At 40.2% G+C, this 12,969-nt stretch overlaps 1 long non-coding RNA gene across 1 annotated transcript in view; it reads left to right on the top strand.

Annotated features, from left to right (window-relative positions):
• Positions 1-10,307, top strand: part of LOC113951800 — a 31,291-nt gene extending 20,984 nt beyond the window's left edge. Inside the window, exon 3 of the long non-coding RNA XR_003529274.1 lies at positions 10,094-10,307. This is a non-coding gene — a long non-coding RNA (uncharacterized LOC113951800). The remainder of the gene's footprint in view (positions 1-10,093) is intronic.
• The last annotated feature ends 2,662 nt before the right edge of the window (positions 10,308-12,969 follow it).

The following is a 12,969-nucleotide window of genomic DNA, read 5'->3' as shown; positions in this document are numbered from 1 at the left end:
TTTACCCCAAGTTCTGCCATAGTAGTGAGCTCAGAGACCATAAATAGGAGACCACCTCATCATCAGCCCCAAATCTGCTTTTCAGGGAAACCATTTTGCAAATTGGGTCATACTCACTAATAGTCTGGTGATGACCAACACTGCGCTGTTGCAAATGAAGCGTTCACCAAAAGCAGTTCGGCCAGTGCTACTGCCAGGTCCAAACGGAAGATCAGGGCCTGAGGCTTTGTCTAAAATCAAAACTTTCTGTAATTTAGTGGAATTCAATTAACAAACCAAATTAATTAAACTAGTGCAAATGCCTGAGCAGGCCATCTAAAGCTGTTGTGCCTTAAGGCTTATTTACAGACAGTTTTGTGCTGCATTGACCATTCCTGTATAGCTTCTTTATATCAATGCAACTCATCTGAGGAGAGACCTCATTATATCACACCAGGGGATGCCCTGATTTAGCTAGAGTGGTTTCCAAACACAGCTAATGAAAACAATACAAGCACTGTGTGTGTGAATTCAAACAACTACCCAATTGATTTAAGCTAAACTAGGTTTAGACAAAGTTAAGCTGTTCCTACAATATTGTGTTAGTCATAAATCACTGCATATGCTTTCACCTTCTCCAGCCAAGAAACAAATGGTCTCATTAGCAAGTAAGACCGCAGGACAAGATGTGAGTTAGCTCTGAGCTGCCATAAGTAGGCTCTGAACACAGCTAATGCGTTAGCTTAAGAGGGGTGTCATCAGCACAATGTGTTTACAGCACAAGCATACTGAGAACAGGGCCAGTTCTGCATGTCTCCTGATTTTAAATAATCCATGTACTCAAACCACTTGCAGTTCATTGCTGAAAGGCTTTATCGTAAGGCAGCAGCAGCTCTTATCTTTCCTCCCCTGGGGCATCGCTCCACCATCACATGCTAACAGCCATAAGCCACCTCATCCAGCACAACCAGGTAGGAAGATTAATGCAGAACCATGTCTGCTTTAATGTACTCAGCTTCTCACAGCACAGCCACAAACTAAATGATCCTGAGGGGTTTTGGCACTAAAGCTATGAGATTGTCATAACCGTCACATGACTGCATGTCCCAGGGAGAGGCCTGCCCACAGTGAAGGGCTGCATAGCTGTGCTGCTTCTGGAGAAATTGGGAACTATGTAACGTCTGTGTCTGTGGAATAGTTTGTTGACTTTTGCTGACTTAACCTGAGTACTGGAGATCAGACCTTTGCTCCTGGCTCTGTCACCAGCCTAATGGTATCGTCCTAATCCCCTCCTGTGACTTGGCTTTTCTTCTGCCTTTTTCTCTCCTGTACGTGGAAGTCACAAATGTTTTGGGGCAGGAACCAACACTTCATCCTAAGAAGTTTTCAAGCCTAAGCTGGATGAAGCCCTGAGCAGCCAGGTCTGACCTCAGAGCCAACCTACTGTGAGCAGGAGATTGGAGCATAGACCTCCCAAGATCCCTCCCAACCTGACCTATCCCATGGTGCTGTGATTCACAGCAAATAGCACATGGAGTCAGTGTGGGTTTGGGAGAAAAGGGATAGAAAAGGCTTCAAAGAACAAATTTTTTGGTTGCCAGATCATCCTTATTACAAAAGGAGAACATATCTTTCTATTCTTAAATACATAGAATTCATCAAATTAAATGGGAAAGTCTATCCGGACATTCAACAAAGTGTTTACCTCATGGAGTGCTTTGGGAAGCAATAGTAAATGAACAACAAATTCTGTCTTCTGTGATTTCAGGCCAAGACTTTTAACCTTTAGTGTTAGAGTTTTAACTTGTCTGTACAAAACCAGAAAAATTAAACTACAGCTGCTTCAGCTAGAGTAGCTTAGGCCATGGAAGTTTGAAATTAGACCAATATAAATTAAACCATTGTGAAGGTCCAAGGTCACCTCCTGTATACAGCCTCCTTCTTAACATGATCAATTCATTTCCTCTGAAGACTCAGAAGAATAGTATCAGTAACCACAGCAACACCGAAACGTAAGTGTAATTTTTAGCTCTGTGATGTAGGCTGCACAAAATAAGAGAACACATTTTAAAAGTTCTCATCACAACCTACTTTATTTTTTCATGGGTTTATTTTAATAACAAAACATGTATCTGGGATTTTTTTAATAATTCTTAACATTTTCATTGGTAGATGACTGGTATGCATTCATTGTAGCTCACACTGAGGAAGTGAATGAAGCTTCAGCTTTTCTGCCTCCCACTGCATTCTTCTCAACACTGAGGAAATAAATTTGGTCCCTGCCCTCATCTTTTCTGGACTCAAAGCAGAGTTTGAAACCCCTGTTGCAAATTGTGGAAGAGACCCAAACAGTATTTCTGCATCCCACCACCGAGCCCAGTGGGTCTCAAATATCCAAATCAGTGGCTTCCTGCCACTCCTCCTGCAGCTGGAGAACAGCCTAGGTCCATGCATGAGTGCTTGTCCATGCATGCAATGGGCCCTGTGGCATCAGGATATCTTCAATGAGACCTCAGCACCATGTGCTGGACTCTGCAGTGTTAGTTTTATGATTGGACTTGATGATCTTAAAGGTCTTTTGAAACCTAAGTGAGTCTATGGATTCTATGGAAAGTTTCTTTTTTAGCCAAATACATTAAAAAAAGATAAATAAAATAAATACTGGTCTTCACAGTACAGAATCACTTTCACTGAAAGACTTGAATAGGACCAAAACTGGAAAAGAAGAAATTGAATGAAATCCTGTGAGGTCCTGACATACTACTGCTTTTATGCAACTAAGAGATATTTATTTATCACGTCACTCTAGAAGGAAATGCTATTACATGAAAGTACAGCTATGACCTTCCTCAAAATACTTATCTGATACTTTCTCACTTCCAGTAAAAGATTTAATAGCTCCCACAAAGATTCAAAAGTCTTTGAATATCTCTGTATCCATGTCTTCATTTTTACCTATTTTTAAATGAGTTATTAATCCATGAGCAAGTGTGTTCTTTAACCCTTCTTACCTTTGAAAAGTCTTTAGTGTTGGATCTTCCTGAAAGCCTTCTGAAAACCCAAGTACATGAACCAGATTGCCTTAACTCCCATGCTAATTTGATAAGGATGGCCTTACTTCAATCTTGAACCACAGCAGTTTGATGGTGGGGTTTTTTGTTGGTCTTCCTACAGATGCTGTTGAGAGGGATCATGCATTTGTTCAAATCTGCAGTATTTTCAGGCAATTCTTATGTCACCTGTGAACACTCCACCCTTTCATCTCTTTCCTTTCAAATACATATTTATATTGTTGTTTGTTGATTTTGGTTGTTTGTTGTTTGGTTTTTTTTAATTGAATACTGTGGCTTTGACAGTAAGATTTTAAAACAAGGCCTGAGCTCAGCTCCAGATTCAGTGGAGAGATGCTGCTCCACCTGCCTTTTCTGTGAATAGCTCCTCTACGATGCAGTCTACAAATGTATTCCAGGCATTGCCTTGCAATCATACTGCAGGTACTAAATATATATAAAGCAACTCACACATCTCATTCTTATTGGGTTTTCTGCATCATTGTAGTCATTCTATCCATCCATCCTGGGCTATAGCACAGTCTTAACACTGCATTTTTGCTATTGAGAGCTGGAGTTTTTATGAGTGGTGACTTTGTGTTTTTAGTCAATCACTTAAACTATTTATCTGATTAGACTGCATGTCTTCTTTAACATACAGTAGCACTATCAGAGCTGGGCAGCCACTCTTTTTTCTTTTTTTGGTAATATTTTTTTTGGTAATATTTTTTTCCTAGTTATTACAATATTGCAATTATTATGGTTTTCCTTTCTGGTTCAGAGGTGTCTGCCATGGCAACTTTCAAATTTAAAATCAAACATACCTGTTCCCTATTTCAGCTTCTAGACTTCTCGTATTTCAGTGGAAGCACACACCCTTTGATACAGTTACCTCTGTGTGTGTGTGTGTGTGTGCGCGTGTGTGTGTGCCTTTTTTTATGTGTGTTTGTGCATAGTCACATGCTCATGCAGCTTGTTTAAATAGAAATATTTTTCTTCCAGACTATTCTTCACTGTTTCTTTCCTGGGTTCTCAGTCTCTACACTACACTCATCTGAAGCTCTTATTTTTCTTTCTGTTCATGCCAGAGGACATGCCTTTCAGACGCTATAGCTCTTGGCTTTCTCACTTTATTATAATCTCCCATACAGCTTTTTTCAATTTGAATGCCAGTTTTCATTTCTACCATTTCTAATGTAGAACCCACATTTTCAAAAGCTTTCCACTGGTGTGAAATCTCCATGATTTCTTTCCCTCATTTCTTAAATCAAAACCTGAGACTGATTGTCAGTCTTTCTATGCTACCACAGGGCACTGGGAGCAAAGACTGTCATAGGAAAAGGGAGACCATTCTGCAGATACTCCCTAAAAGTTTGTGTAGAGATCTGTAAGATCTCCCACTATTGCATCCAGCTGGCGTCACAAACCCAGTTATCTAAACACTTGGCAAACAAAGCATCTTTCATTTTAACTTGCCTCTTCCCATCCACAGGGAGAAATTTCCTATAGGACTTCCTAAAGGAGTATCTCCAGTGCAGAGTCCTCACTTGGCAGAAGGGATCTACTAACAGGATAATTTCCCTCTCTGACAGCCCTCTGCCTTTCTGCCATTAAAGTGTTTTCTCCTGCAACAATCTGTGTAGCTGGCCTAGAGGTGAGATTTTTCTATTTTTTACCTCAAAGTCTTGATGATGAACCTTTTTCCTAATTCCCAGTTTTAGTTTTTCACTAAAATAGTTTTCTTTATTTTCCTCTCAGTGTCACTAGAGAGCAGTTTGTACTGAACTGAGCCCTTTTTTCCCAAATGGAAGACTTCTCTTATAAACTAGGATTTAAATCCATGGGGACTTAAACCTGCAGTACAATGAAAGTCAAACTATATCAATTATGTGTTATCCTGCAGAAGACTCTTCTTGTACCCGAACAAAGAGAATATGACAAAGCCCTAGAAGTGTTTATCAGATTTGAGAGATTGTATAACAGCGAGAGGTGGTGAACAGTGGGTAGATAGCATTTATACTATAAATATGTGAATCATAAGCTTCTTCAAACTAAGCTTTAACACCGGAAACTTATACCAAAAGTACTGTCTGCTTGTCTTCAGAAGCAGGGAGGGGGTTTTCTTCAAACAGACAACTATAGAACCTTTTATTTCACCAAAGAAATGTCAGGGGAGAGAAGGGAAGAGGCACAATTACTGACAAAAATGGTGAAAATCAGTAGAAAAAACATATTTTGAACCAAACATGCAGACAGACCCAGTATCTTGTCAAGATGCTGTCAGGATGTGTTGAGCTGGGGAAGTTCATCCCCACAACCAGAGTTTCTGATAACAAAAAAGCTGAAGCAGTGTCTCTGGTGGGTGCCTGACAGCAAAGCTGTCATCGCCCCACACAGTGCTAGGGCTTGTAGTTGTGCGCCAGTGCAGGACATCAGGCTCAGTGGGAGGCTTTGCACTGACTTTGGCACCTGGTGTCTGGCTCCCAATCAGCCTGTACAAAAGGTATCTGTATAAACAACTTATTCTCTCTTTGTGGTACAGACTCCTTGGAATTAAAAAAAAAAAAAAAGAAAAGTTCTATTTACAAATAGAAAATTGTTGAAAATTATGTGGGAATGGCAATTACACTCCTCCTGACTTTGGCCCAAAGCAGGGAGGCCCAATTTTTCTCCAGGAATTCCTGTCTGCCATTTTGGGGAAACATTGAAGCCCTGGACTGACTTGATCAAAGCCTTGCTATGCTGTCAAAGTTGCTAATAATTCATGATGTGTAAGAGACTGAAACCTGTCACAAAGTACCTTTTTTAAAAAATGTTGACTATATTCTTTATATCAGCACTTAGGCGTATCCTTTAATTGCTTAGCAGCTGCCAGTTTAATGCTTAAAACATGATTTAATCCAGTGAGTCAATGAATCAATTCCTGAACATGTGCTTCCAAGGGATGTGCTCATTGAAATGTCTGACAAACAGTTTCTGTGACCTCTTCATTCACATCACGATGCAAATTCCATAAGTAAGCTGAAACTTTAGGTCCACTTAAGTGATGCACTCTGAGTAACAGCAGACAAATCCACTAAGTCATCTCCTAATCTCTTAATATTTATGTCTCTTCCATTGAATCTCAATTGTGCATACTCTGATCTCAATGTGAAGCATTTGGGATTAATGTTCACATTTTAAAAAGCTAGTTCTGGTGACCTCAGGGCCATCTTGAGAAACTTGACCTGAAACTGGATACAGGATCTCATTTGCAGATGGTACAGAGCTTCCTACTCCAAATATCAGACAAATTCTTCTTGACTTCTCTGATGGAAGTCTAATCTGTGAGTAGTTGTTTGTGACTGACTGTTCCTGCATTGTCACTTTTATTCTAGGATGGGCTATAGGGCAGTGGGATAAAGCAGGAAATTTCAAGTAGAGATAGTGGCCTGCTTTTGCCTTCTGACCCATAAAGTGTCTCAAAATCTTCCAAATCTGATCAACCCTTTCAATTTCTGTTCACTCAGGAGACAGCAGAGTCTATTCATACCTGAGGGCAAGAACATTGCCGCATCTGCTCTCTCCTGCAAGCTGTTCTGCACCAAATAGGCCCATCATTGCCTCAGGTATGCAAGGGAATGGCATATAATGGGAATGCTGAAGCTTTCAGTGTTATAGGAGTAGTGCCTATCTACAGGCTTTGAGATATGCAGCAAGCTGGCCAAGTCCTGAGCTGTCTGGGGCTGGCCTATAATCAAAGGAGAAAAAAGCTCTCTCACCAAAACTGAGCCTGCCATTGGAAAGGTGAAGTTCCCATCAGCTACTAGCAGCAATAGGGAAAGAGAAAGAGGCCTTGAAAAGAAGCAGCGTCTGATGGAGCTCTCAGACTTGCACATCAAAATAACAAGGCTAAATAATAAGCTATATGCCCTTCCGTGTAAGAGATAGTTTTTGGAGTCATAGGTGGTGGGTTTCTTCCTCATCTCATTAAAGAAAAGCTTTGGATATGAGATTGTATCACAAGCAGCCTTAATCAACTTCATATCACAACTCTATTCTCTGATCTTAATAACACACAGTTTGTAAACACAATCATCCTGTTGCCTCTGTTTTGAGATAATCAGACTTCTTTCAGACGTTTGGAAAACTGAATTACTTTTGTTATTGATCATAACTATGGGTTTTGTCACTAGAATTGAGATGTGAGAGGAAAGTGGGCAAAAAATACTGCAAACATACCAATCAAAAGGGAAATCATTCTCTGCCATGGGTAGAATTTTACATATTCATTGAAAAGAAGCTGAGAAATAATTCTGCAATTACCGGCTTCTTCGCGTCAGATAAAGAGGACAAATATAAAAACAAACCTTGAAATCCCAAGTATGTATATTTAAATTCTTACTGGTGTTGCTTATGAGAGCCAAGTTTAATATTCAAGGTCAAAAGAAAACTTGTATAGAAAATCTCTATCTAAGTCAAGATTTCTCATTAATCTGATTGATTGAAAAAATAGCTTGAGAAAGAAGGAGCATGCTTTTTTCCTCCTAAACATAAGATCAGTACATTTAATGGTCAATGTTTCTGGAGTTTTAGTTCAACTGAATGAAAGGAATTGATTTTTAGGGGTTGGGAGTTGGCAGTTGGGAGTTTGTTAAATCCAACAATTTTTGTCAAGGACTCAAGGTGTGTACTTAGGAAATGAGATGTCTCAAGTGATTTGTCAGCTTTGAAGGACACTGGCCAAGATCTGCATTTGAGTATTTGATCATTCCAATGGCTCCTCAAATTCTTTGTAACCATAATGAAATGTAGGGCACAGTTGGTAACAATTGCCCATTTATTAGTAGTTTTGTTATGTAGTTTTTATTATTTAAAACAATAACTCTGGATTTGTAAAATGGAACCCAAAGTGGAAAATCAAGGTTATTGGTGCCTTCAAAGAGAAGCTGTAGGCTTATACGACTGAAAATCAAGGTCCTTTTAGGAGATTCAAACCGCACTCTAATATCAGAGACAATGATTAAAATACAATCCATTGCACCACTGAAATGGAAAATAAATGTTGGAATCATGCTCAGAGGAGAGTTGAGATATAAGAAAAAATTGCAGGTTTTCTGCATTTTGTCAAACTGTTTTCACTGTTAAACAGTCTCCAGAGGTGCTGAAGTCCAAACAAACCTCTCCACTAGCACTTTTAGAGCTTTGATAATTTCATTTAAAGTCCTTGAATACAAGGACTTGTTACAAGCAACGAAGCAAAGTTAAGACAACTGCAGAAAGAGTGGTAGTGATTGCTAATATTATGCACAGTGGTACTTGTCAGTCTTGAGTTCTGCTCTAGATGAAATGAGTAGGATAATAGGCTGAGTAACCTGCTATACTATGTAGAAATTAGTAACCAAACCACTCAGTGCACAGATAGAACGACATAGAACTTTAAATGTCTTTCCAGCTCTTTCAATTCATTAAGACAATTTTAAACATCAGTCCTATTACTGAAGCCTCAATTTAAATGACAGTAGGCCTTTACTCAAAATCACAGCAGATGCAGCAATTTTCTAAGTACAGGTCAAAAGGCTCCAGAGCTGTTGCAAATGTTCCTACAGATTTCAGACTTCGGAGGTATTCATGTCACATAACTTCAGCTGTCTAAAAGTCAGCATTTTGGGGTACCTCATCTCCTATATTTGGCACTTCCCATAAGACCATGTTGCCAACACTGACTTTTCAGCTGTAACCAGCACATGTTACAGATGGAATTAACTGCATAATGGAAACACTGGATTTGGAAATAATTCTTTGTTAGAAGAAGCCAAGTTTCAGGGTTAATAACATAGAGGGAAATCAACCCAGCAAGATAGATGAAATTTATAATGAGTGAAGTCATGTTGCTCAAAACAGTGCTTCGATAACTTCTGCTTTTTAACTACTGTCATAAACAAATCAATAGATATCAGTCAATTTATCATTCTCTGTGGTTAGAGATTAATTCCTGGGAAATGACTGCAATATCTCAGCACGATTAAACAGTATTAAATAATTATTCCATGTGAAATAATGCTCCTCACCAGCACTGCCAACAACTCTGAACGTTATTTTGCCCAAGCAGAGATTAAAAGTTCTGGTCTATATTCCATTATTTTGGCCTCATTTGGTCAAATGTAAGGATGTACTCTACAGTCATAACAGTGTTTAATTAGTGAAAATACCTTTTGGGTTTATCAGCTGATGCCTCTATCTCAAGGTATGGTTAGCAAAGGAGATAAGAGTAGCTAACCCAGAGTAGGCAGCAGCTGCAGAGTATACATGTACCTTTAGGCATATGCTGAAAGAAGTCTACATGTGACTTGGGCACTGAGGGCCCACTGCAGTCAGCAGAGATGTAGAACTCCATTCAGATTAGATGTTAAGTGCTATCTGACATATCTGGTCCCAAGTGCTGCTACACGGGTCATTAATCTCCTATGGGTTCCTGTAGCATGTGTATCAGCCCAAATGATTGTCTTGGATACTCAAGGACATCTTGATCAGCACTAGGCTCCTATATGCAGACAACTGGATTGAATTCTGAGGAAGCACAGCCAGCAGACCCCAGAGAACAATTCAGTTCACCCTGACATATTTGCCTACTCTTTGGCTCATACACAAGGATTTAGTGCTCTTTGGGATACCATGAGACACCCAAGACATCCACTCACGGCTGGCAGCATTCCCCATGACCTACAAGGGACCATGGCCTGCTGGAGGCCAGGCAACTTAAACGACACTGTGTTCTGTCAGCCAACCAGGCATGCAAGTCTCTAGTGCCTGAACAGTGAGCAGCTCTCTCCAGCCCAGGGGTATCTCAGCTGGGATGCTGTTACCTGCGGTGGGATCCTTGGCGCTGCAGCTCTCAATCTCCTACACTGAGGTTTCGTAATTTCAAACTGAGTCCTACCCTGAATGCTGGTCAATTGTGTCTTGTCTTTACTGTCTTGCAGAAGAAGCTGGAGAGGCATCTGGGGACTTTGATTTCTCAAGGGATTAGCAATACTCATGTATCCAAAAGACCTGGAGAAATTCTCTTTTCTACTTTTTCACAGGTGCAAGGAACACTGGGAGAAGTTGATGATGCCTGCAGCTCTCAAGCAGAGGACCCGTAAGTAAACTTTACCTGAAGTCACCTCTCCTCCGCTGACCTACCCTCCTTTCCCATAGCACATTAATCGGATGAGTCTTCAATACCACAACCCAGTCTCACCTGAAAGGCATCTGCCTCTTACTCCACATGCTACAAAATCAAGGTGCCAAGGAGGAACAGCAAAATAGAAGGAGGGAAGGGGAAGCATGCTGAGGAGCTTTTTGAGAGATTGATAACTCCACTAAATTCACTCTTGCTGTAATCCCACTCCCTGTAATAAACTGCAGAGACAAACTCACCCCAATGCCCTGGTGCTCTCATAAATTATCTCATATGGGCCCAAACCAAAAGCTATGGAAATCAATGAATCTTCATTCCATGACTTTAACGATCTTGAAATGACCTTGGCGTAATTTTTCCTGCTTCCCATTTTTTCTTCTCTGTTTTCCCTCTGCTGCAAGATTTTACAGCTTCAAATATGCTATGAATTATGGCAACCAGCTACAGAAATCTGATTATTCAGGCCTGTTCTGCTAGATAATCCATATGTGCAAATCAGTCTGAAAACAGGAGTTTAGCCCTGCTGAAATTAAGCTGAGAGAGAACAGAATGGAACTACCCCTTAAAATGTAGATCTGCTACTGAATTTTAAAAAGATGTGGCCATGGTTAACCTGTTCCATCTGTGATACTCTCCTATAAATAATACTTTTTTCTCTGGGTTTGCATGTCTTCATAAATCTGGTGCAAGTTGACCATGTTCAATTTTAGCTACAAATGCTAAAATCCTTTATCTATTGAACCAGCCCCAAGTGACACTTTCGCTTCTTATTTCAAAATTAGAGTGGCTGGACCAGGCTTATATCTGAGTAAAAAGGTAAGTCACTTTCCGTGTTTCTCCTACCATGGGAGGCCATGATAGTTGATGTATCCAGTCACAATGCACCAAGCTAATTTGTATTATCCAGGCAACCCAAAAAGCATGATAATGGCTTTGAATTAGTACAGCTGGGAACTTGTTATGAGTTAGCCAAACCAAGATGAAAAGTGCTGCCCTTTTTTCCCAACCTCCTGTGTTGAAACACATTTCAACAAAGACAATAAGAAGAGAGAAAGAGAAAAAAGAAAAAAAAAACAAACACAAAAACAAACAAAAACAAACAACCCCCCCAAACCAAAAAAAACACAACAACTCAGAATCAGAAAAATATTTCTGTTTTTCCTTAGCATAATATTTATATTTCTATACATCCATAATTCCCATTTACAGACACAACATACAGACAGGAAGATGAAGCACTGCTTAGGAAAGGATAAAGCTAGAGAGAAGCATGGGATGAATAGAAGTCAAATTCATTCAAAAATACAAAAATCATCTCATGAGTGAATAAACTGAAGGTGGGCCAGCAGGAAACCTGTGGAAGATACTCAGAACCAGCTCAGAGCAGGTGAGACATCAGCTGAGACCTGCTCATCCCCATTATCCTTAAGAACATATTGGATAAACATGTTTCAGGGATGGCATAGTTACAGTTCATTTTTCCTTGCATAAAAGGATTAGTAGGTGACCTGTAAGGAGCCATCCAGCCCTGTTTTTTCCAACTATAATTCTCAGTTATATAGGAAACTGGAACAAGAAAAGGGGCCAGTATGTCCAATACCGCACGTGGGTTCCCCCCAATACTTAGAAATATAGCATGTCCCATGACATCCACAAACTTTGACACTGCTGGGAAAAACATTTGTTTAAAAGGGTACTGATTCTGATTTCATTTAAAACAAATAGGAGTTGGTTTCCTATGCTCTTCCATGTAACCTAACAAGGCAATGTTGAAATGGCCTCTTCGATAAAGGCGTGAAAGATTCCTTTGGCTGAAAACTGTTAAACATTATAGTTGACTTACAATGAAAGGCATGAGTAGAAAGCAAGCTCTCTTGCACTGATTTCTAAGCACATGGCAATGGTCATCTCCTATGACCAGGATGAGAGTTTGCAGACTTCCAAACTGAGGTTTGTTGCAGAAATAATCTGCTGGGTTTCTGTGCTGGTTTAAAGGTAAACCGGCAGGAGAAATGAATCCAACTCCAAAGAGATTATAAGTCAGAGTTACAATTTAATAAAAACAATACCATAAATACAATTACATGGACAAACAATTGGTTTAACCCACAAAACCCAGCTGTATAACCTGACACCCTGGGGCACGAACAAAATGTTGTTCATTGGCCCCTGTGCTGAGCCCCACGTGGTCCCCTGAATCCAAAGTAAAAGGAGAGGAAAAACCTATTGGTGCAAGTGATGGTTGCAGTCTGGTTCAGAGTGTTGGTCGCAGTCTGGTTGAGGTTCTAGTCCTCCTCTGGATCTCACAAGTGGTACCAGAAGTCCCAAGACCCCAATATTATATACACTCAGGTTCAGGCAGGAATGCCCAGTGCCTCCCCCAGGGCAATCACCCACCACAATGGGTGATTGTAAGTCATGGGTATAAGGACAGGAGCATCCTCCTATCTCACAGGCCTCTTAACAGCCAGCTTATAGCTTGCGGGGCCAAGTGTGCTCTGGGCAGCTGCTGCAAATGGTCTATTGTTAACAGTTTCTAGGAAATGGCATGGAGGGTGTAGAATACACTGTTTGGGTTACATCCACACAGTGATGAACTGGTCCCAGCTGTTCTAACTAGGACAATTTCCTGTTCTACTACACCCAGGTAAATATTGAGCAGTTTCATTGACTTAACAGAGGTTGAAGATAGAGTGTTACTTGTATTAGATGGAAGTCCACTAGAGTAATTTCCTTGGTTTTGAAGGACCATGGTATCAGGCCTTTTTACTGAGGAAT

Source organism: Corapipo altera, unplaced genomic scaffold, assembly GCF_003945725.1.
Source record: "Corapipo altera isolate COAL_440 unplaced genomic scaffold, ASM394572v1 0, whole genome shotgun sequence".
NCBI classification, from domain to species: Eukaryota; Metazoa; Chordata; class Aves; order Passeriformes; family Pipridae; genus Corapipo; species Corapipo altera.
Note: the sequence above shows the minus strand (reverse complement) of the source record. Positions and strands in the feature narration are given on the sequence as shown.